At 38.3% G+C, this 25491-nt stretch overlaps 1 protein-coding gene across 2 annotated transcripts in view; it reads right to left on the reverse strand.

Moving 5' to 3' along the window:
* Positions 1-6375, reverse strand: part of ccnq (cyclin Q) — a 56389-nt gene extending 50014 nt beyond the window's left edge. Inside the window, exon 1 of one of the 2 annotated variants that reach the window (XM_039774925.1) lies at positions 6179-6375. The gene's annotated coding sequence lies outside the window, so the exon portion shown is untranslated. The remainder of the gene's footprint in view (positions 1-6178) is intronic. The other variant, XM_039774924.1, reaches the window with a different exon arrangement.
* Positions 6376-25491: the final 19116 nt, after the last annotated feature.

Consider the following 25491-nt stretch of genomic DNA (forward strand, 5'->3'; position numbering starts at 1 on the left):
AGCTCAGGTGCATCCTGTTTCCCCTGATCATCCTTGAGATGGTTCTGCAGCTTAATTGGAGTCCACCTGTGGTGAATTCAGTTGATTGGACATGATTTGGAAAGGCACACACCGGTCTATAGAAGGTCCCACAGTTGACAGTTCATGTCAGAGCACAAACCAAACATGAAGTCAAAGGAATTGTCTGAAGAGCTCTGAGACAGAATTGTCTCGAGGCACAAATCTGGGGAAAGTTACAGAAACATTTCTGCTGCTTTGAAGGTCCCAATGAGCACAGTGGGCCTCTATCATTCGTAAGTGGAAGAAGTTTGAAACCACCAGGACTCTTTCTAGAGCTGGCCGGCTATCTAAACTGAGCGATCGGGGGTGAAGGGCCTTAGTCAGGGAGGTAACCAAGAAAATGATGGTCACTCTGTCAGAGCTCCAGAGATCCTCTGTGGAGAGAGGAGAACCTTCCAGGACAACCATCTCTGCAGCAATCCACCAATCAGACCTGTAGGTAGAGTGGCCAGGCGGAAGCCACTCCTTAGTAAAAGGCACATGGCAACCCACCTGGAGTTTGCCAAAAGGCACTTGAAGGACACTCAGACCATGAGAAACAAAATTCTCTGGTCTGATGAGACAAAGATTGAACTCTTTGGTGTGAATGCCAGGCGTCATGTTTGGAGGAAACCAGGCACCGCTCATCACCAGGCCAATATCATCCCTACAGTGAAGCATGGTGGTGGCAGCATCTTGCTGTGGGGATGTTTTTCAGTGGCAGGAACTGGGAGACTAGTCAGGATAAAGGGAAAGATGACTGCAGTAATGTACAGAGACATCCTGGATAAAAACCTGCTCCAGAGCGCTCTTGACCTCAGACTGGGGCAACGGTTCACCTTTCAGCAGGACAATGACCCTAACCACACAGCCAAGATATCAAAGGAGTGGCTTCAGGACAACTCTGTGAATTTCCTTGAGTGGCCCAGCCAGAGCCCAGACTTGAATCCGACTGAACATCTCTGGAGAGATCTTAAAATGGCTGTACACCGACACTTCCCATCGAACCTGATGGAGCTTGAGAGGTGCTACAAAGAGGAATGGGCGAAACTGGCCAAGGATAGCTGTGCCAAGAATATCATTGAAAGATGCTGAGAAATTAATTTACGCTTTTGTTTTCAGTAGACTAGATTACTGTAACGCACTCCTCTCTGGACTACCCAAAAAAGACATAAATCACTTGCAACGAGTGCAGAATGCAGTTGCTAGAATCCTAACTAGGAAAAGAAAATCCGAACACATTTCTCCAGTTTTGATGTCACTATACTGGTTGCCTGTGTCATTCAGGATTGACTTTAAAATACTGCTTATGGTTTATAAAGCCTTAAATAATCTCGCTCCATCTTATATATCGGAATGCCTGACACGTTATATTCCAAGTCGTAACCTTAGATCTTCAAATGAGTGTCTCCTTATAATTCCAAAAGCTAAACTTAAAAGAAGTGGTGAGGCGGCCTTCTGCTGTTATGCACCTAAAATCTGGAATAGCCTGCCAATAGGAATTCGCCAGGCAAATACAGTAGAGCACTTTAAAAAAACTGCTGAAAACACATTACTTTAACATGGCCTACTTATAACTTAACTTTAACTTAATCTTGATACTCTGTATGTTCAATTCATCATAATAACTATTCATAGTAGCTCCAAAATCCGTACTGACCCCTACTCTCTCTTCTGTTTCTTTTTCCGGTTTCTCTGTGGTGGCAGCCTGTGCCACCACCACCTACTCAAAGCATCATGATGCACCAACATTGATGGACTGAAAGCCAGAAGTCTACGTGACCATCATCATCAAGTCCTTCCCTGAAAACCCTAAATACAAAGAGGACTGTTTGATTTATGTTAGGTAGATTCCCCAGAGGGGACTGGGCGGTCTCTTGGTCTGGAATCCCTACAGATTTTATTTTTTTTTCTCCAGCCTTTGGAGTTTTTTTTTTGTTTTTTCTGTCCACCCTGGCCATCGGACCTTACTTATTCTAGGTTAATTAATGTTGACTTATGTTTATTTTTTATTGTGTCTTCTATTTTTCTATTCTTCATTCTGTAAAGCACTTTGAGCTACATTTTTTTGTATGAAAATGTGCTATATAAATAAATGCTGTTGTTGTTGTTGTTGTGGCAGCATATTCAAAAAGACTTGAGGCTGTAATTGCTGCCAAAGGTACATCGACAAAGTATTGTGCAAAGGCTGTGAATACTTATGTATATGTGATTTCTCAGTTTTATTATTTTTAATAAATTTGCAAAAACCTCAAGTAAACTTTTTTCACATTGTCATTGTGGCATGGTGTGTATAGAATTCTGAGGAAAAAAATGAACTTAATCCATTTTGGAATAAGGCTGTAACATAAAATGTGGAAAAAGTGATGCGCTGTGAATACTTTCCGGATGCACTGTATATGTAATTAATAATTTTTTTCAACTGCTACATAAAAATAGTGACATACCAATACAGTTTAACATATAGGCAGCGGTCCTTAACCAATATAGTATGAAAACATTGATTAGATGGTATGTGAGGAATGAAAAAAAAGTAGTACTTAAAAGGAATACTGGTTACACAACAACTGAACCTGAGACTTTATGCTCAGTTGTGGATCTCTTTCATGCTGCTGCAAGACTTCACTCCTGACTATCCCATTCTCCTATTCAGAGTCCATAACCCATGGCAAAGTCTTCTAATGCTCATATTGGCTCAGAGAAAATAGTTCCCACTAGCTTACACACCTCTTTGAGCTGATCCATAACAGGATGGAGATTGCTCAGTAATCCCGTGCCACGACTGATGGATTTTTGCAACTCAGTGTCTCAGGCGAGTACTCTACTTCTTACCCCCTCCACCTACACGACTAGTGTGTCCAGGGTGGGTCTCCGTTTCTCAGATCTGGTCCTCCAACATTGCAAGATTTCTAGATTTTTTTTTTGTACCATCAGTTTATTTTATTTTTAGTTTTTTTGCACCATAATTTTTACTATAGTTTTAGAAAATGTCAGACTAAGGCAGAATAATAGAAAATGAAGATGAACTTTTAACAATTTTTAATAAAAAAACACATATATCTAACTTTTTACGCTAGCACAGTGATCCTCCGCTATATCGCAGTTCAGCTATCGCACCCCCGCTACATCACGGATTTATTAATACTATTATTACTAGGGAGCTCTGCCCCCTGCTTGTACACCCCCAGGTTTATCAGATAAACAATTTGAAAAGATTGTTATTTTCATGGTGTCTTACTGCTGCTGGCCAGCTGTATGTTGTGCTTGTCGCGCTTTGCGTCAATCACTTAAAAGCCTGTACAGCAGCTGTCCTTTTGCACTTTGCGTCTCTGCCACTTGCTTTGTGAATGGGGGGAGCTGAACGCACACTAAGCAGAAGTGGATGGATCAGCTACTGGCTTTGTGCTGCTTCTGCCAAAATGCCTATTCTGCTTGTCGCTCTGTGCGTTCTGAAGGAGGAAGAGGAGGAGTGGGGCGTGTGTGAGGGCTGAACGCATAAGGAGAAGTGCTCGGATCATCTGCTGGCTTTCTGCAGTTGCTGCTGGCAAGCTGCATGTTCTGCTTGTCATTGTTTTAAGAGCTGGGAGCACCTGAAGTTAGTCTGCCAAAAGTATTCCAACAAATGCTAGGTTAGATGTCAGTGAACTTGTTTTAAATTGTTTGTAAGTAGGGTGTTACGTGAAAAAGTCACCGTCTGACAGGTTTTGCTTCCCAAGGTTGTAATGTCTAGTCTTGCGTGTCGCCAAAGTGTCTGTCTGAGATTATCTGGTGTCGATCGCTTCACTCAAAACCACCACCCATCCCCACCCCCTGACAGGCTCACTTCGCTCCTGCCAATTCACATTGTGAAAGGGGGTTTGGGGAGTTGAATGCACGCTAAGGAGAAGTGAACTTTGTGCTGCTTCTGTCAAGATGCTTGTTCTGCTTGTCACTCTGCGTATCAATCATTTAAAAGCCTTTAGATCTTCTGTCTAACTGCCTTGTTTTGCATGACATTAAAATGTTTTATAATAAAGAGATGTTACTCATATCCTTAGCCCGACATCCACAAATCATATGTTTACAAAGTGTGTTTTAATATGTTTACATGTGTTTAAAGCGTGTGGGATGGGTATTTTAAGGCTTAAACTATATAAAAAAAAAGTTTATTTATATGGTCTTTCTATATCGCGGATTTTCATCTGTCGCTCTGTCTGGAACTTTATATTATATATATATATATATATATATATATATATATATATAATATATATAACCAGCATCCTGTGGGTTGCTAAACACCAGCTTCAGTTTCAAAAAACAAAAAATAAGCCATTGCTTTAATGTTTTTACGAAGGTACTGATTGCAGATTTCAGTTCTACACCCAATCAACAAGTCATTTTGCTGCTGCATATTGGGGAAATGACATAAGTTCAATTCTGAGCAAATGACAACCTGTTATGCACCACATGCTTCATTAAGAAAGCCAAAGAACAAGTTCTACAAATGCCCCGGAGCATCACCTCCAATTCTATATCAACCTTACAATATTTATCCCAAAAAAATAAACCAAACAATAATGTTCAAATAACATTCAACCCAGATTTTCCTGAGGAATTAAATTTATTTACAGTGAAGCATATAGTGTGCAACAGATGTTGTGTGTTATGTGGAATATGTTACTATCGAATTAAAGCATGAATCCTTAAGCTATAAAGACATTAGAAACAAAAGTATTCAACTTATAGAATTAAATCTTTCAACTTTAAATGAAAATCTTGAGACCTGACTAAAACATTCTAGCATGTTTATACAACAAGCAATCAGGCACTTGGAGCATCGTCTCGTTGCACATCAAATTGCCAAATACAAGAATGTGTTCACAATTGCATAACAGCTCATCTTGCCTTGTGCAAAATATATTTACGTTAAAATTGTAGATGAGTCAGCCACAAGTAAAATAAGTTTGTTTCTGCACTCTCTTCACTTCCCACTGATTTGGACAAACTTGTGAGAATAAGATAATAAGGATACCAATTAAAAAGTCAAATGGACACTAAATTTCATCTAGTATTTAAAAACCCGTGTGTTGAGTTATTTTTGGATAAGAACCATGTGCAGGTTATCTGTTATATACACTCAATTTAAATATTGAATCCAATATGTTTTTTACTGCTGTTTGCTAATGTGTGCCACTAAGGAGAAAATGGTGGCTAGTTTACAGATTATCAGAGAACTAAATGCCAAAAAGGTTGAGAATCACAGCTCTATGTGACCATGTGCACATCATTGAATCTATACGTAATGAACTGTAAAAGATATACTGTATATAAACCATTTTAATAAAGCACTGCATTTAGAGGACCAGTAGGACAAGGCGCATAAAAAAGTGTTTTATCAAATAAGGGCAGGGTATTTCAAGTCATGCTTTCAGACAGTGGACGTGTGATCTTAGCTACAGGAGATGTTTGCGGGGGGCGTTTGCGTAACAACTACCGGTCAATAAGACTCGCCTTGATTGGCTAATATCATTCTATGTATGCAAAACATTTGCCGTGTTCTACCAAACTCCAAATTTTCCTAAATTGTTTAAACAATTACCATTTATTGCAATGGTGGTAAATGTCTTTTATTTTGCTAGCCTCTATACAAACATACCCTGTCTGACTGCAAGCAGCCCTCATCCCTTTAGTTTAACATCTAGTACTGCGACTTGATCAGTTGCAAATTTACGTCCTTAAATAAGCATTGCTGATAAATCGATAACTGAAACAAAACCAAAATTATCACCTATACTGAAAATAGGATTTATGGTGCGAATATGAAATATTTACATCTGACAACACTGAAAGGTCTGTGTTAGTTGTTTTTTTTTTTATTGTACTTATTACAAAGAAGTTTCAGTGACACTTTAACCGATCGATTTTTTTAAATTCGTAAGTTGCAAATCCGTCAAAGAAACAAAAAACATTTTAGAAAATAAACACACGTTAATGAAAGTCTGGTTCAGCATATTCACTTAAGAGTCTTGTAGAAAGCCGCATACCATATCATGGCCATAAATATGAAAAAAGACTTGTGAGACGTAAACAAAAAGAAATAAAAAAGGAAAACATCAAGACAACCACATTGCTGATAACATACAGGAACACGACTTACACATCAATTCTTTCTAGGACTACCGTCCTTTCCTGTCGATCATGCTGAGAGAAACGCAAACCTACTCTTCGTAAGACGTTCTCAAGGTAAGTGCACTACACTCAACCTTAAGATTCATTACTCTCACCTCCACTTGCATGTATACAGACTCTACTGCAAAACAGTGAGCGTAGTACAGCAAATCACACTTCCCATTGGAGGCACCGACTTCACAAGTTGGGATCATAGCACTCGCTCAAGCCCAATCAAGGAATAAGCACGCCATCTAGCGAAAGGAGGACCCTAATTCGCACGAACTGAAGTTTACTTTTAACGTAATGCTTTTCATCTAGAAGAACGAATGTTGTTCTTTCTTACCTGTACGCCGTATTATTGCTGCGCAATTTGCATCCTCCCATACATTTAACGTAGTTTTCCCTTTTCTTGAAGCCCAGCCAGGAGAGAGTTGCATGGTATACACTAAGAAAGGGACAAACCCTCTGAGTATGATTAAGAAAGGAATGACAGGATTGGGTCGTTGATGAAATATATTTGATAAATGAAAACAATGAGTCTAGAATTACGCCAGTATTCCTGGCCGTGACTGACGGTGAAAGGGCGACACCTTTAAGGGCAATGTTTAAACACAAATCTGAAGAGGGATAATCAGACGGCAAATAGAGCATTCATCTATGGTGAGATACCAGAGAGACCGCTTGAATCTATGCTGAAACCTAAAGAACAAATGCAGATGCCTGTGTTGACTTTCTGTGGTGGAGGCAAAGAGTTAGACCAGAAGATGCAAGTGGATCAGTCAGACAGTCCAGAGCAGAACTACTGATTCCAAGCTTACTGAGGGAAGAGCCTTGTGCACTCTCATCTGAAATAACCTTAAATTTTTCTGTTTTGGAGGAAGGAATTCCTCTTCCATCCATCCATTATCCAACCAGCTATATCCTAACTACAGGGTCACTGGGGTCTGCTGAAGCTAATCCCAGCCACCAAAGGGCACAAGGCAGGAAATAAACCCTGGGCAGGGTGTCAGCCCACCGCAGTGAACTCATCATGTATGAAGCAATTGTCCAAAGTTACAGGGAAATGGTAACTAACACTACTTAGCCAAGATATTCCACCATTTGGTTCCACAGGCAATTTAAAGAATCAGATTAACTATATATGCAGGCTGTTAACTCTGTTAATTTGAATGTACTGGTATGCTGACTCCTGCTTAAGATTTTTGATCATTTGATTTGTTTAGAAGGATTACAGCTAAAATTGAGAGTTGTCTAATTTATCTTGGATGAATTGACCCCTATCTTTCACTAACTGTTTATTTAATTACATGCATAAATAGTCATTGAAATTACTTTAATTTGCTTTTGATGTGCTTTTTGTGGCAAGGGTTACAATGCTAACATTCTGAGATGAACAGATATCCTCAGCAGAAGACTCCAGCTGCTTTTGGAGATTTCCCAGGCCAGTCAGGAGACACTTATCCAAGTGAGGCATTCCTAGTATGTCCACTGTGGGAGGCTTTCAGAAAATATCCTAATTTCTAACTAAATACCTAACCCAACTCTGCTAACTTACCTCCATTTGGACATGCAGTTGTGTTTTTTTTTCTCCCAGAGGTCCTCCTGCATTGTTATGTTTTTTTAACCTATCATGGAGTATTAGCCCAGCAATCCTTTGCACACAATTCACATTTCTGCCACTTTTTCATTTGATCTCATCACATGTTATTTTTTTCAGCCACTACCTAAAGCTCTTGACCACATGTGAGAACAGGGGCGTCAATAACTCATATATCAAAAACTTTCCAAGGCCTAACCTCAACTTCACTACCACAGTTTAATACAAAATTTTAAAAAAAACTTCAGATTTGGAGTCCTTATTTTCACCTTGATAACACTACACTGCACTGCGGTCCACTCAAGTGGTCATATTCTGATTAGATCAGAAGGGAAGCATTATCTACAAACAGTTGAGAAACAACCCCAAATTCCCAGACTGAATAGTCTTCAAGCTTTTGCTGTACCTTGATATCTTCTCCTTAACAATCATGAATAGTAGAAGAGATAAAACATGATATTGGTGGAATCCACACTCCAGACTCAACTTAAAACTGATAATGTGAACAAGGCTCTTTACTGAAACCAAATGTTTGCAATAGAGGCCCCAGAGCATTACACAGTACACAGTCACATATAGGCAGGCAGGATTTAGGTTTGTTATTATGGCCTGGTTCTCAATGTCACAAGATTCTGCTTCAGACTGATTACCCTCAATAATTCAAAGATGTGTCATTAAGTCAATATGCTAGAGACATCACTGTATGAGAATATTTTGAGCATTCCATGTAATTGAGGCTTTTTGTCTTATTCTTTTGCTTCCTTTTAAATGCATAAATTTTGTTCAGAATTTTACTGGTGTCAGGACTCTTGACATTTTTTAGTTTATTATGGGAACTCTAATGGTCCTTGTTTTGATTTTCTTATGTATTTGGGGGTGTTCTACTCCAGGGGTTCTGGTGGTTACATCCATTTTTTACCTGTTTACTTAGTTATGTTTGTATATAATTATTTGTGCCATTATCACTAACATTTTATTTATCAGTGGTGCTATTTTGAGCTACCATTGTTAGGAGTGTATCCACTATAGTCATGAACCATCAAACATGATGCAGCGAGATTAAAGTGCAGCTCAAAACTGTTTTCTTTACCTGAGAAGACAGATTTTCCCAAATCCTTTTGTTGCTGCTTTGATTAAATAGTTCTTTTGATTCTCCAGCATACAATGTCACCTTTTTCTGACAACGAATTTTGTGTTGCGTTTTAGTTTTGGCTGCTAGTATTCCTGATCTCTTGGGTTTGATCTTCGCTTTGTTTATGACCATGCATCTTCTCCCATCTGACAATTAAACAGAGTGGTTGTCTTTATTAAGCAAAACAACAAGAGGGTGGCTGAATTGTCTTATCGTTAGTAGAGGACTGATGATAGTAGTGCAGGATGTGGATAAATGTAACGCTGTTGCAGGTTTTCCCCATTTTGCATGTTTTCATTTATTATGGGATAGTACAGTGGCACAGAGATCTGTGCCCTACTTCAAAGTACTAGGAAAGTAGATTTGGTTTTCATCTCATTCAATGTCCCTTTGTAAGTTTTGATATTCTCTACATATTCCAGAGCGGTAAGGATTAAATCTGACACATGTATGATGGTCCCATATGAATGTGTGTGCATATGTATTGGTTCTGAGACACTTGATATAGGCTCCACCTCATCAGGATCCTGTGCAGGATTATAAACAGGATTAAAAAATGGATAAATGAATATTATTGTTTTGGCATATTAAAAAAAACCTGTAGTTTCACTGTAAAAGAATATGAATTAGTAATCTGTGTTTATGCTCACCAATGGTAATTGTAGGAAATGGTGTTTGGTTGTGAGAAAAATAATTTATTGATTGATGTTAATCAATCAGATAATCATTATCAGTTTCAGGCTTTGCCAATGCCAGTAGTTAATTAAATTATTTTGTAAGACTTTTGTTATTTTATTTAGCGGTGAGGCAGATGGCCAGGGCCCTTATGTAGCTGGGACACCTGTTTTATGGAAGGACCGGGGGAGAGGACATGCACGGGGCATTATCTACCCGGAGTACTAGATGTCAGCCACCCTGGGTTGCAGCAGTGACTCGGATTTCCCTAGGGCTTCATGGCAGATGGAGATCAGTACAGCCATTTTAGAATCTGTTGGTGCCAAAGTGGGTGCTGCAGGAAGTGCAGAATCCTACTTTGTCAGGCTTCTGCCTCACCCCAAAGTGCTTCTGGACCATGCTAACAGGCCACTGGAAGTACTTCTGGGTGCAGGGTAAAAGAAGACTGTTGCCACTGCTCCAGGAGTCAGAGTCAGTTGTGCTTGTGTGCTGTGCTGTTTAAGTGAAACATGTTTGGGAAGGGTGTTATGCTGTAACCTGTGTTTGTGTCTGTTTGTGTCTGGTTTGGGGACCTGGTGTGCCCCCTGCAGGCCACAATTGCTATTTAGAGTTCTAATTTTTCTTGGCATGGATAGACAATTTTAGGATATCAAGTCTTTAATGCTGATATCTGATGATGTGTGGAGTTGTTCCAGGTTCAAGTGAATAACCCTGCTTGTGTTGTAGTGTACTCTTGGTGTTTGCTACCAGGTTCTTCATCCGTTGTGTGATGTGATGTGATACTGCCTTCTTCAGACATCTGTTATATCTTTGCTGTGCCCTCTGCAATTTCAAAATGGAGAGCATTACATTTTGACACAACAGTGTAGGTGCTGAAGTTCTCTTCTTGCATCCAGCTCCAAGGATCTATGGAGAGTAGCTTCTAGGCCAAAAAAGTTTGTGAGTTTTTGTTTTTCTCCACAGAGAGTTAGATGGGTTCTCTACAAACACACAAAGAGACAAACTAGATGAAGGAGCTATTAGAAATAATCTATCATCACCTCTCCAGGCTAACTTAACCAGAGAGTTGCCTATTCAAAATGATTGGCTTACTCAGTTTTCCACCAAGACCTGCATAACAATCTTGCAACTTTAAATATCTATAATTGGGTTCACATGATGAGCCATCCATGTGACTCAACAAAACAAAGGGGTTATTGTTAAGATTTCATTAAATTCATTTAATTGTGTAGTCAAAGCTTATTTCAATTGGTGGCATTTTTTAGCATGTACTACTGGTTTGTAGCCCAAAAATATAGCTTGGTTTTCAACCATATTCACTGGGCTTTATAGATTTCCAAGTTGTGACATACTCAGTAGTGTAAGGACTATTTGGAAACCTATCAGATGAGAGTCATGTGTGTATACGTCTTTAAAAATCCTCATAATACACAAGGGCTAGATGAAGACCATCATGTAAATTATATTTAATAGACCAAGTAGGAGTTGAATATATTGAAGGAGTACCATGAAGGTTCTGTAAAGCAAATCAAGAAAAAATTAATTAAAGAAAATCAAGCCAAAAATGATGGGTTAAAGGCAATACAATGTCAAAAAAGTTAAGTAAAAGTAAAGAAAATTCTAATTTCAGGACAGCTTCCTAACCTGGATTTATACCCAATTACTGCTGTGGACTGCAACTTAGATTAGTTTGAGTTATTAATCATGTAATGTTATACTGTAGGTCATGAAGATTTGAAATATCAATTGAAAAAATCAAATTGATCCTGAGGCAGAAGAATGGTATTGCACCTCTGATCTATTAGTTTTCAAAGCATTGTGCCTACATTGTTATAATAAAATGAAAGAGGTCAAAAGGGATTAAAAGCATTAGGAAGTGAGATCTGAACACTCACCAAATAATCTGATTGTGGGTTTCCTTTGGAGTAACAAAGAGTCACTAGTAGGCTAATTATAAGAAAATCCTGCTTTTAAGCAGGTTTTCTGCATCCATAAATAGAAGTATAATACCCAGGTTAGAACATGCCATGAATTTAGTTTATTCGATTTATATTGATTTTGATTAAATTACATACATGCAGCATTTAGGGAGGTGTATTCAGTACCTAAATGCAGGCAAGGTTTGACATTTATGAACATAAATTTATGTGAATAAACCAGCCATCCATTGAGTTTGGGTAGTACCTAACTGAAGCTAACATATAAGAATATGGTTTATTAACTAATTAAGCAAATATTTTAGTATGGAAACCATTAAAAAAAACAGTATTCCTTTCATTTTATTTATTTTACGTTATATGCTTTTTTTAATATAAATGGTACATTGTCCACTTCATTTTTATGTTTTCTAATTGCTCATGAGCAGCACCATTCACAAGTATGAGAGAAGTATTGGTCACTTTTCTTATTCCATTTTATTGACAGCACTCTGGCATCCAAGTCAAATAATGATGATTAGGAAGGGGGGAATGATACCAACAAGTCTTAGAACATTTGCTTGGTTATTTTGATTACAAGGTTTGACTTTTGTTTTAATCTGTGCTGCTTGAATTTCTTATTTGACCTCTGCCTGAATAAAGACTATACTTTTGATCAATTTCTCTTATTATTGAAATTTTTAAAAAATCTGTTTTCAATCTTATTATTATTCATCAAATCATATTTTTTCAAGATATAATTTTAAATTCATTATTACATTTATTTAGGACTCCTTCCATTGTTGCATTTTTCCTTTATATCAAGGATTCATTTCTTCATCAGGAAAATGCATTATTCATTGAACATATTGTGAGTTTACACCATATTGTTACTTTCTGTGTATTGGTTAGCTACTTTATAACTGGCTCCATATGGTATCAGAGTACAAGTTAAATTTGATTACTGGTATGTCTTCTTCCAATATTTGCTTTTCCCAAATGCTCATCACTTCCTTATTTTGTTGTTCTTATTTGCACCAATTCAAAAATATGCTTGTGCATTTGTACAGTATTGATCTAATATATCAAGTATAATGAAAGAACTACAATTAGAAACACCCTTCATATAATAAAGCCTTAGCTTTACTGTTGTTCAGTACTTCCAAATATCAGGATTACTGCAATATACTTATTATTCCATTATTCCTTATTTTAAATCCTAATTTTCCAGATAACACATGAACAATGGACACCTTGCCAGACTCCACATTTAATGCTAATTTTTGTATGCATTTGTTCATTCACTCTTTCTGTATTGTCTATTTATGTATATGTTAGTTTATCCAAAGTAGAAAATGAATTGTTTCAAACCCTCTGTGATTATACAGTATTTGGGTGCTAGTATTTCTAATAGGAACACGTTTTCAGTTGTTTTGCTTCATTAAGTCATACATGCCTAATTTTGGATGGACTGAGTCACTTACCACTCCTTAAATCCTATTTGCTATAACCCTAACTTAAATTTTAGAATCTTAACAAAAGAGTGTAACTAGTCTGCAGTTTCTTAAATCCTATATATTGGAATTTACTCAATGCATTTCTCTGTACAAAAATCAAATTAAATCTTAACGGTTTACCTGCTCTCCTCCCACAAACCAACTCTACTTTTCCTTCATTTTCCAGTCTCTTTAAATATATTTTCCATTTTATATATATTGGATCATTCACATTTCACAACTTTCCCCCATTCCCAGTATCCAGTTCTGCAATTAACTAACAGAATCACTTCTACAATATGTTTTACTCATTTTCTGTTTATTATAAATCAACATTGTTACCCTTCAATGTTGTTCACATTTGCCTGTAGGAAAACTGACTCTTCCTTCTTCTCAAATCCCTGCACATCTCTTGAATGAGTTGTAGGAAAGGCCGAGAAGGTGGATTTCTTTTACCTGGATGGGAGGCCAGAGTGGAATGACAGATGGATTGGCCAATGGGAAAAAAAAATAACTTTGTGCCAGGCCAGTATAATACTGTATATTGGATGGACCAGTGGAAGCAGAGAGTCAGGAGCAGTTCCATCCTCCATACACCAGGTGGCAGTGGTCCTCATCCCTAGTTGGGACACCCGCAAGGTTGCTAGAGAGTTGGAGTCTGGAAGTGTAGCCCTGTTGAGATCTCTTGATGCTGTTGGGGAGGGACCTCTCTAATATGTTTATGGCCCAGAAGTGCTTCCAAGGTGACATGGCATAGCACTAGAAACATTCACTGCTCTGGCTTACATCAAGGAGTCAGAGTTGGGGGGAGGCTGGCAACACTCAACAGGAGGACAAGAGGAGGAAGAATTTGATTATTTATTGTGTATTCTGGCTAATCTTCGGAAGGGTTATTATTGGAGAGGTGCTGTGTTTAAATAAATATCTTTCATTTGAAACCAAATGCTGAACATTGCTATATCTGAGGCTTGGGGCTCAGTGCTGTCCCCTAGTGGTTGCAGCATCAAAGTACCTTTGCTCTCCCAAGAAAGAAAATATAATCCTCCACCTCCATTCCTCTGCGGAATTAATTAAATTAATGGTGCAGATCTTAACTATTTAATTATTTATTCTACTCTTAAACATTATAAATTAAAGTTCATACCTTTTGTCTTCTCTCTAATTCTTGTATTTGTCCTCTTAGTCTTATTCTAGTCTCCTTAATTTCTCTTTAATGTTATGAGCATATTATTGAAGAGGCTTCACCACACCTATTACAAATAATTTCCTGTTATATTACCCTGTTCAGCATTTTACATTATCACAGTTCTACATTTTCATACTGTGCACACACTGAGAAACATCTCTTCCCTTATTGTTTTTTGTAGAGCACTGATCATCTTACACAATTAATAATTCCTGGGCATTCTCCTAGTTTCATTGCATATGGCAACTGTATTATTTTGCAATTTTTTGTAAAGGTAGGACAAAATACATGAAAAAGATTTGTGGCTGTTGACCTTCTTTATCTGCAAGTTTTTACTAAACGAATAATGAAAACAGAGCTCACCATAGGGGCATAATCTAAATAAAAACAGATCTAAAGAAGCATAATTTTATCTTTGGCAGATCTTCTGGTAAAATGATGACATCTTGCAGATGATGCAGAGTTTCATTCTTTTGACATCAGACCTCTTCCAATTAGTGTTGCCCACTCTACAACTGGAAAGAGAAACTGTATGAATAACTGCTCCACTCTATTACTATTACCCTGGCGTAAACAGTCTTTGTGAGAGATTTACCATGTGTATGTGTTTGATATTTTCTTAAATAAATATATACTTTAGCTCTTACAGTATTCAAACTTTATTTCCATTAGTTCAGACCAACATAATACTTTGCAATATCTACAAAACCACATTCTGATACCTGTCACACCCCCAATCACAAATTTTGAATGCAAGTATAGGGAAGAAGATTTTGGAAATGTATAAATTTATTTTAAGTTTAAAGATTATCAAGTCTGAGGCCTTAAGAGCCTAGACGAGTGACTAGAGGAGGTTTTTTCATCACTAAAGTAAAGATAAATTTTCTTTAACAAAATTAAAATGTTACTCAAGTAAATGTAGTTATCCAAAATTTTAATGAGTAAAAGTGAAAAAAACATGAGATCAAATAGCTGCTCAAGTTTTCAAGTTATTTTGTTTAAGTTAGGTGTTTAATACTAATAACAATTCTTGACATTTATATAGTGCTTTTCTCACTACTCAAAGCTTTCTCCACACAGGCAGGACCCAGGATGCAAACTCAAGATCTCTTTACTGCAAGGCAGAAGCGCTACCACTGCACAACCTGTGTGAAACTATAACACATTTTCAGCACTTAAAAAATGCATATTTTCAATAAAGTAATTGTACTTAATGATAATTATACTAAACAAAATTAGTTACTAAAGATGAAAATACAACAACAATTATAAGTACAGTTTTATGCATTTTACACAAATTAATTTGTTTTTAAACTGCTTAAGGGTGCTTTATAAAGGATCATCTGTATGCAACTGAAAGCCTAACCTTCCACATTTCACACCTAATCTAATATATAAAGCAGAGTCGATGTATGTATGTGTGTATGTATGTTTGTTTGTCCGCAATACAAATCTGCACCGGGCGTCCGATCGGCACCAAACTGGGGATGGGGCTCCTTTATGACCAGGAGAAGGTCATGAGGTATGTTTGGTTGGAAAAAACGTTCGTGGTGAACCGCAGGGCACATTTTCACTGACACAACATTCGGCACACGTCCCCGTACTTATCATTGACAAGTTGCAACAGACGTTCACTGCGGCGCCATCCTGGGGCAGCTTTGGTCTCTGTGTGTCGCTCTTTATCCATGTTTCTTTAAATTGCCAAGAGATGGTGCAAGTGTCCAAGTATAAGAACGGCGACTGCTTTGATCGGGTGAAAGGGAACTGCCGTATGGATGTAAAATGTGAACGACCCAGTGCGCGTGACCGGCTCACACACCCACGTTTCTGCACGTCACACTCCCACATGCACTGATAGTGTTATCTTTCATTCGCCAACATCCGTTATATGCAAGCACGTTTGAACAGAGACTTGCCTTAAAAAGACAACATCCTTCCCCCACCAGTTTCCCCAAACGCAGCACCGGTTGTATGTCACTTCTCTCTGTAGTTACCATCGCCAACGTCCGTCAACACAGACACTCCTTAAAAACAGAGCACCCCTCGCCATTTTTCCCAGTATGGTTTCAGTGCTACTGTTTCTCACTGGCTTTCCATATTTGTGGTGCTATTTGCTCACTTTCCGACTCACAGTACAATTTTAGTGTTGCTCTTTCTGACTGACTAGTGCTATTTGTTCGCTTTCCGACGTATTGTAAATAATGTAAATTCATCTCACTGTGGTGCTTATTCCGTACGTAATACCATGTAACACATTATAATTGTCCTGCTTTTCGCTACCACCACCACCTACTCAAAGCATCATGATGCTCCAACATTGATGGACTGAAAGCCAGAAGTCTACGTGACCATCATCATCAGGTCCTTCCATGAAAACCCTAAATACAAAGTGGACTGTTTGACTTATGTTAGGTAGATTGCCCAGAGGGGACTGGGCGGTCACGTGGTCTGGAACCCCTACAGATTTTATTTTTTTCTCCAGCCTTTGGAGTTTTTTTTTGTTTTTCTGTCCACCCTGGCCATCGGACCTTACTTATTCTATGTTAATTAATGTTGACTTATGTTTATTTTTTATTTTTCTATTCATTTTGTAAAGCACTTTGAGCTACATTTTTTTGTATGAATATGTGTGATATAAATAAATGTTGATTGATTGATTGATTGATTGATATACCCATGCCACCGAAAAAAAGACGTAGAGTTGGCAGGTCCACTTCAGATACCACAAGAAAGTCTATTTCAAGGGCGTCTGAAATGCCACAGCACACAGAATCGAGAGTGGAGGAACTTACAATAAAATGTGAATCAGAAAACTGTTTGTTCTATTTCTATGTTCTGTTTCTTTCATTTGGGAAATACACCGGTTATAGATTCCCAGGCAACGGCGGGTACTCTTGCTAGTAAAGTATAAATTATAGTCTTTCACAAACAGCCATCTCCGTATGCTTTTTTTCAAAACTAAATAAAATACATTTTTAATTGCGCTACTTTACAAAGATAATGCCTGCTTGCTGCCAGTAGTATCACAAATGTGTGTTATTATGTCTTCTTGTGACAGGTAGAGAGAGATTGATCATGTATTGTGCAATCAGGACACAGCAACATAATAGACATTGCATGGATAAGTAAGTAAAATTTATTTATATAGCACTTTTTAAGAACAAATGTCACAAAGTGTTTTCCAAACAATCATGACAGACACTCACACAAAAGTGAGCTAATAAATTAAAAAAAGAAATAAAATGTATAGACATTGTGAAAGACGCTATATAGCGGCCGACCCGGCACAGACTGACACAGAGGCACGTGTAAAAAATCACACAGGCTTTTTTAGTTCTTCAGCCGTGGGGCACGTCTTCCCCGTGTCCCACAGGCCCAACACAGTCCCAAAAGCACTTTAACAACACAAAGCAACAACTCTCCACCTTGTACCACCACTCCTGTCAGGCAACCTCGTCCTCTTCCTCCCGATTCTGGCCCTTTAGTGGTGAAGGCTGGCCCGTTTTATAGCCCACCCGGAAGTGATCCAGGTGCTTGACCACCTGGTCCCAATTGCACCTCCGGGTGGGGCTGATGACTCGTCCAGCCGGGTTCTCGAGTCTCTGCAGCATCCCCTAGCGGCCACCCCAGCTCCCACCCAGGTTGTGGAGGACTCCATGTCCCATGGAGCCATGCGGGAGACTGGGGAACGAACATCGGCCAGGGAGGCTCCCACCAAGCATACCGGGGGAGGTATTGAGCTGCCCATGGTGGCTCCCCCAGAACATATGCAGCAGAGGCATCCTGGCCGGGCACGGGACCCGGGTGTCCATCACAACATACACAAACTCAGCCATAGGGGATGCACAAACCAGTGTGTTTCTTTGTGCCGGTCTCAAGCCCAGATAAATGGGTAGGGTTACATCAGGAAGGACATCCGGTGTAAAATTTTGGCTAATCAATATGTGGACAAAAGGGGGAGACATGTCCGGAGGCAAAAGGACAGGAAGAAGGTAAAGAGAGTGGAACTGAGGATAGGAACTTTGAATGTTGGCTATATGACTAGTAAGGGAAGACAGTTAGAAGATATGATGGAGAGAAGGGAGGTTGATATATTGTGCGTACAAGAGACTAAATGGAAGGGGAGTAAGGCCAGGTGGATCGGACGTGGATTCAAATACTTTGTAGTTCTGTCATGGTGTGGATGGGAGGAGAAATGGGTTAGGGATTATTCTAAAGAAACAGTATGTTTCTAGAGTGTTTTGGAGGTGAAAAGAGTGTCAGACAGAATAATGATTATGAAGCTGGAAACTGAAGGTAATGATGAATGTTCTTAGTGCATATGCCCTGCAAGTTGGGTGATCGATGGATGAGAAAGAAGATTTCTGGAGTGAGTTGGACGATGTGATGGACAGTGTAGCCAAGGGACAGAAAGTGGTGATTGGAGCAGATTTCAATGGACATGTTGGTGAAAGGAACAGAGGAGATGAGGAGGTCATGGATAGGTATGGTATCAAGGAGAGGAATTTTTTACATTCAGTCTAAACACTGACTATGTTTGGGGTCACACATATTATGTCAAATTATCTGATAAATCCTCCATGGCTCTAATTTTTAGCTACTTAGCTGGATCTACCAAAAAAAACAAGTAGCATATTTTTAGTATGTTTTCTTTAACATAACTAGGTGACCACTAGTGGAACATCTGTGACTGACAGCCAATTATGGCCAATGAAATCCACAGAGTAATGTAGTGATGAAGCTTTGCTAATGGCAATTAGTAGTATAAGGGAAAACTGTCTGATAGCTGAAAACGACTAATGGAATCCACAGAATATACTAACAAAGTGGTTCGAGGTCTTCAACATAGAAGAGACTTTGTGAAGTTAGTTGAAGTGCATATTTTCTTTACAGATATGCTTGAAAAAAGTAAAGAGTATTGTTACAAAAATATTCTGATAAGTAATTTTTTTCTAAACATTTAAGTATAAGTATCAGAATAAATGTAATGTGTTACTACCCATTTTGAATAAGGGTTGGAAAATTGCATTATGTAGATTAAGTTGTCTTGTTAGCCTTGCCAGGCAGTGACCTCCATTGAGCAACAGAATGATTTGCAGTTGAGTTTTATGAGCTTGAGAAGTGATTCATGCCGCCAAATAAGAAGTCATATTCATCTCTTGGAAAAGAGCTGCATGTTACCTGAAGCTAAGGTGTAAGAAATTTTCTCAAAGGAATTAGGTCAGATATTTCAAGGTAGTGATAAACTGGGATCAAAAATTGGCCCTGAGGTTTTGTTCAGACTGATTCATCACAGACAGTCAGACACCAGGGGCCTCATATATAAATGGTGCATTCACACAAAAATGTTGTGTACGCCCGTTTCCACATCGCAATGTATAAAAACTAAACTTGGCATAAAGCCACGCACATTTTAAAGTTAGCTCAATCGCTGGTGTACACAAGTTTTCCGCTCGGTTTTGCAAACTGGCAGCACCGAGCGTCAAAACAGTGCTTTTGTTCCGGAGTGGTTTCTTTTTTAGATCAACATCCTTGACGAGGAAATTAACCGTCATATTGTTCATTAGCTTAAGGCATCTGATTATAATTAACCTGTAACAATATAATGGTCCACAGAATGGGCAAACTATTCCAAATACCATAGCTGCTTTAGTGTTGTTACTCTCAATGCACCACTCAGAGCATTTATTCCACTGTATCTGAGTGTGGAATCACAGTTCTACAGCAGCTGATTGGAAAGAGAATTATCAGTATACAGCATCAAGCACATGCTTCCTTACCCATGCGCACGTTCTATTTAAACTGCTCTCATGCGACAAATGCTTCAGAGCCTTTCTAGGGACATCGCGGTTCAAAAACAGTTTCATCCCAAGAACTGCAAATTAATTCAATCAGTCCATCAAGTGCTCCTTGTAGAACTGTTTGTACTTATAAGTACAATTACCTCACTGTAAACTTGCAATACAGTTATAATATTGCACAACCTGAGCCACTTTATAAAGCACATTTTTACCAATGATGACAATATCATTTTTAAGATTAAATGCAGCAAAATATCTTTATTACATTATACAGATAAAATGTTAACATCATTTAAATAATCTACTGTATATTGCTAATAATTAAACATGTGAGGACACGGTGTCGCAGCGCTAGTGACGAGCTAGCACCCAGTTCAGGAATTGTTCCTGCTTCTTTCTATATGCTTGTTGGGACTCTGGATGGAAAGATGGATGGAATAATTAAACATGTACTATGAACATATTTCAATGTTCCATAAAAGTTTTGAAGAATCGGCATTCTAAGCTTACAGACGGCTTGACACCTATTACAGAGCTGATTGTGCGATGATTGGGTACTTAGAGAAAGAAAAAGGACAGGAATTGGGGATTAGTTTGAAAGAGATGGTACGGCTTCAATAAAATATTTCATTGAAGGTCACGCACAGTGCAGAAAGCATCTTACAGGAAGCAGGAACAACCTGTGGACATGGTGCCAGCTTGTCACTATCACTGCGCCACTGTGTTCCTATGTTTAATAACATCCTATCATCATGAAAATGATATCAGGTATACATCTCAGTATTTAAATTATTCAGAGAGCTGTAATATCATGAATGTAATGGATTCTGTGTCCTGTTGGAGGTAGAGAAAGTCAGTTTAGAAGCACATAGTGATTCACACACATAGAGCACAAAGAAGAACACATACAATACAAAGCATTTAACGTACTACTTTAGTTACGATGGTATTTCAGAAACTAGTAAATTAAACTATTATAAGATGAAGTTTATGATGTTCTACTTTAATGACAAAATAAACGATGCGATTAAGATGGAAATTTCAAGATTAAAGGTGACATTTCAAGCTTTTTTTCCCACTGCATGCCTATTTTTTTTTTCCTTTTCTACGTATTCTAATAGGCTTCCATATGACTCTCAGACGGTGGGCTACGACTCGCCTTTTCACAGTGATTTTGATATCTGACAACTTCTTTTTATTTCGGGTACTGTGCGACTTTGTCAACTTGAACTTTCGAGTTTCTTCAAAACTCTATGTCACTCGATCAACTTCTTTTTGTTGTTTATACCACTGTTTAAACCAACAAATAGTACACTTTTCCTTGCCTCCATTTGGTATTCGCTGAAATTCTTCTATTTTCTCCCGTGTTTTTCCCATTGTCTTTTCATAGAATGCTGAGCTTAAGGGCTATTTATATTGATTTGCATATTCAAAGAAGCGTAATTCTGGGAGGAGTTGGGGAGTGGTGGCAGGTGCGTGCACGTGCATTCCTTTTCATGCTGATCAGAATTTATGTAGTGAGTGGTCTTTGGCTAGCTTGTCATCCTGGCCAATACCCCCAGGCCACCAAATGGAGCCCTCTCTGCAGTATGGAGGTGCCCCAAAGACGAGCAGGGAGTAATGGACAATGTAGTCTTTATACACAGCCCTGCTGGATACCACAGGGGCCGCAAGAGGGAGGTGCAGGGAGGACCGAAGAGTCATATGTGCTCTATAACCCAGAAGTGCATCATAGGAGGAGCGACGACAGAAGTGGCATACTTCCGGGTTGAAGAAAAGGACTTTTGATCTGACCCGGAAGGGTTAGAAGATCACGTGGACTAGGGATTGGAACACTTCCGGGTCAGGGACTATAAAAGGATAGTGGGAGCTCCCAGACAGCGAGCTGAGCTGGGTGGAAGGGTGGCAACGCGTCTGGGAGAGGAGGATTGTTTATTGTGATTGTTTTGTGAATTTATATGACTATAGTGGAGGAGAGGGTGCTTTGTGCACTGTGGAAGATTAATAAAGTCAACTTGTGGACTTTTATCTGGTGTATGGAGTCTTGGACAGGAGTTCAAGGGAGCGATACTGCCCCCTATCTGTCACAAGTGGAAGAACATGGAGGTTGGTGTACGCACAGATTTATGCATCTGGATTTTTTTGTGCGTACGCACATTTCCGCTTTTGTCCATACACCATGTTTTAGTGTGAATTCTATGCACAGTGTTATGTATGAGGCCGCAGTCCTTTTTGCTCCCCCATCAGTGCATGTACACTTCCCTGTAGATCTGAAAGTGAAGTAGTAGTAGTACAGTATATTGACTGACGTAAATGCTCAAGCTGTATCACTGCTGCCCTGTAATCCCATCTCTGTGTAATACTCTTGCAGCTGCTTTGTCCTCCTGCCACTCATCCACTATACTGTGCTGCTAATTCAGTCAACATTTATTACATTGTAATATTTTTAATCTTTAAAATGGGAAGCTAAATCCCATAGCAGTGCTTGAAGAATTAAATACAGAAGATTGGAATTCATATTTCTTAGTTTAACTATGCACATAATACCCAAAATGAATATTAAATGAATGATCTGTTTAAACTGCTGGATGTGTCTGTAGAATTATAGACATTCAAAAATAGAATATGATGAGAACCTTGACCTTAATAGGCCAAAATGAATTGTATTTAGAGGCTAATTTGAGAAGAAGGAAAATCAGGCCATTAACCGCAGTTGGTGGACCAGGTGAATTGAGATTAACTGAACTTCATAAGCTATCAGAGAATGAAAGACATGTTTAAGTCACCCCCTTTTCTTTTCAGATCTTCACCAAAATGGGAGTTTTAGCAAGCTATTGTATAGCAACAGGATGTTTGTGCAGACATTCTGAGATTGCTAGCATCCCCTCTACCAAACATGACATTTTTTAGAGTACATATCAACAGCCCAGCAAAGAATAAACTCTTGTCAATTTCTGTCTGTGAGGAGGATGGAAGTGAATGACATCAGGACACATCTGGAGCGGATTCACTTGTTGCTCACCAGCAGGAAATTTATAACCCCTTCCTGCCGTTGTCTGAGTCACAGTGCTGACATGCTGAGCAGAGGGAGTCACAGAATGTGGGGGTGTAGAATCCTCTAGTACTCAGTCAACAAATCCAAAGAAAGACTCCTTCACTCGTTCCAAATGGTTAAATCCCCAAGGACAGCAATGACAAAAAAAATCACCACAGTTATTATGCTCACTTGCACAGGAAAAGAATTCTAAAAGGCAGGAAAATCCAGGGGATGGAAAAAGTCTGGTCAACCAACATGAAATAGATAGCTGTTTTACTCTGAATAGATAAATGTCATATTGCTTAAATAACCAGCTATAAATACTGTAGCTGAACTGTTCGGTCAATATCAATTATGTAATAAGTAGTCATATTTATTATTGTACTTTCTGTACATGCTTATTCAAATTCAGAATCACTGGATTATAGATATTCTATAACAAATGAGTGATATTTTTCATAGTGTATTTTTCACTGTTTCAGAGACTACTAAATTCTGAAAAGGTCAATGTGTTTTATGAGTATTTAAGTTGTTCAGTCATTTTATTCTGTTGCATTTTTTTCATAGATTTTTAGTGTATGTTAATGTGTAAAGCTGAAGCAATTAACACATATAAACCTATGAGAATCCTGACAAGAGTTTTCTGCCAACATTCTAAACTTCATTCATTTTCATAACTCCATTAATTGAAATTCTGGATCATGGAGATCAGAGCCTTTCCCTGGAGACATCTGGCAGAAACCATTCTAGAAGGGTGCTAGTCTATCACATGCAAAGCTAGTCTAGATTTGAGAATTAACACTCTTGGGGAAATGGGAGTAAATTTGAGTACCAGTAAAAAATAAAAAGAGGTGTCATGGTAAGGACATGAAAATTACATGATGACAGTTATCAGGCCAGGATATGAATCTAAAGCACAGGACCCCAGTGTTGCGCACACTTTAATGTGTCTTTCAGCATTTGTTGATATACATGATGTCTACAAAGCTTCACAGAAATACAGTGTAATCTCCACTCCGGATATCAAGTTTGTATAAATGTGATCTTTCTGCTGCATGTTCCCTATCCCAAAGGCATTTCAGATCTTCTTTCTATATAATGTAATAAGCTGAAGGATTTGCATCTTATAAATCAATGTGCTAGCTACAGCAATTCAAATTCCCACTAATGTGTTCTGTTCATCCTGAAAAGAAGAGGGTTATCCCATTTGAACTATTTTTCAAACAAGATCATTGAATAGAGATCACCAGTTTTCTCACTGATGTCTGGCTTTAAGAAATTCTTCATAGTTATTTTAATTGAATTATATATTTTTGTCTTATGGTACAATGCAGCGATAGAAATGCAATAGATTTCTTATACAACATTTAACTAACCAAATTTAAGGATGGAACCAGTCACAAAAGAACCAAACCACAAAACAAAATATGAGTGGAAGATTTTAAGCAGCTAGTCATAAGCAATGTATAAAGTTGATCAGAAAAGAATGGTAGTAACCACCAGCCAAATTTCAGTATACCAGAGATTATAAAAAGCTTGACTGTTGTGAGTCAGAACACGCTAATGATACTTTTCCAGTATTAACAAGAACCAGTTGAAAGCAGGCAAAGCATAGTTCCTTTTTAATCTTCATTCTGTCTTTATTGAAATTTTATAGAAACACCCATAAAATTTTGCACCTTACCGTGTTTAGTTGCTCCACAATATGTGGAACTTGGCATAATGGGCTTTGTAGTTGCCATGTCTACTGATTAGTTTTGAGACATAGCGTCACGTAGATGAAGAAACTAACTGAAGAAATATTTCTCCAGGTGTTGTTTTCAAACAGCCTGGTTGGCTCTGTGTATTGGGCTTTATTTTTGTGGAACAGGCAGTTACACTAGAAATGTTCCTTACAGCAGAAAAGTATAACTGTTTATTGCAGTTTGGGCTGATGACAGTGTTCAATGCAAATTCTACAATTCAGATTCATTGCGTTCGGTTCTCAATGAGAGGCAGAAAAGTTTATGTAAAAGGATCAGGGAAATGAAATGTGGTCAAAAAATAAGTGCCAGGGTTGAGAAAACCAGAAAGTCAAATCAAAACAATCTTTCACCAATCCAAAACGCTACCAGAAAATTAAAGTATGAAAAAACAAGCAGAGATTCAGTAACCAGGGGGACTTTAAACAAAAATAACTACACATAGAATCTAGAACTTGAATAGAGAGGAGTCTCTTGTGGCAATCTAAATACTGTCGTGTTGATGATATCACCAATCACAACCTCCCAGTGGACGATGGGAGCATCATCATAGTAATGGGAATGCTATTACCTAAAGAAGGTGGCGAACACACCAAACGACATATGGCGTCACAGAACAACCAGAAGAAATATAAAACTTACAAATGTGAATTCAAAACATTTTATTAATGGCAATTTTTAATATTTTGGAAAGGATACAGAATACTGGAGAAAAAT

The sequence above is a fragment of the Polypterus senegalus genome, chromosome 13 (assembly GCF_016835505.1).
Source record: "Polypterus senegalus isolate Bchr_013 chromosome 13, ASM1683550v1, whole genome shotgun sequence".
Taxonomy (NCBI): Eukaryota; Metazoa; Chordata; class Cladistia; order Polypteriformes; family Polypteridae; genus Polypterus; species Polypterus senegalus.